Source organism: Orycteropus afer, unplaced genomic scaffold (assembly GCF_000298275.1).
Source record: "Orycteropus afer afer isolate SDZICR_OR568_19922 unplaced genomic scaffold, OryAfe1.0 scaffold00039, whole genome shotgun sequence".
NCBI lineage: Eukaryota > Metazoa > Chordata > Mammalia > Tubulidentata > Orycteropodidae > Orycteropus > Orycteropus afer.
This window is the reverse complement of record NW_006921626.1, coordinates 6,212,472-6,213,474: the sequence shown is the minus strand read 5'-3', so window position 1 is coordinate 6,213,474 and position 1,003 is coordinate 6,212,472.

The window sequence follows — 1,003 nt, the reverse complement described above, 5'->3', positions numbered from 1 at the left end:
AAAAAGCAAAAAGAAAAAACAAGTAATTGGGTTAATCACAAGAAAAAGGGTGAAAAGAAAAATAAAATAAAAAACCTTAAATTTGGGAGGGGGCAGGAAATTTCAACCCAGCAAAGGGAAAAGAAAAAATGCTGAAAACTATGACCTGGTAGGGGAAGATTAAGAATAATAATAAAAATGACAAAAGTATCAACAATATTAGTTGGTTGAAAACAGACAAATACAAGCAAACTAATCACTGGGAAAAAGAAAGCAAAAAATAAAGAAAAATTTAAAAAAATAAAAAAAAAGAAAGAAAAAATCAGTGGAGTACAGGGTAGGGCACCCAGGCTCTGTCTGAGCACAAAGACTATGATGGAGTTCCTGTTGGCCCAGAAGGTAGGTGGGAGTGCGGATGGCCACACGTCCGTTCACCAAGCGGGTGTAGGGTGTAGTAACAAGAAGAATGTCATACCTTTTCAGTCTTGCAGGCCCAGAGTGTCCTTGGGGTTGCTGGAAAGCAGAACATGTTCTTAAGCCCCAGAAATCTGGAGAGCACTGTCTCTTTAAATATCCAAAATAGTCAAGCTGCTTTTTAAACCTTCAAAATGGCAGCACCTCCTGACTGGAAAAGTCCACAGCTCAGCCCACCTTTCTCTTCACCTTCTCCATTTTTTCCCCAGCCACTGTGTACAGTCTGTGTAGTTCCTGGCTAGTGGGGTGATTTTTAGGTTAATTCTTAGGTCCTACCACCACTTGGGAATCTCCAAGCTGTCTGTGCCATCAGGGTCGCTCAGAATCACTGCCAGACCACAGCTCCATATGTTTCCTTTTTTGGTATTTTCACGCAAATTCTTCTGCTAGTTGGTGTTTAGTCCACTTCTGTATCATTCACTTCAAGGCTCAGGGGTCCAAGATTATCTTCTGTTTCTGTGTTAATTTCCCTTTTCTTTGTTGAAGAGGGTTTGTGCAGTGTTTCTGCCTAGTCTGCCATCTTGCCAGAACCTCCCTAAAAATTAATTTT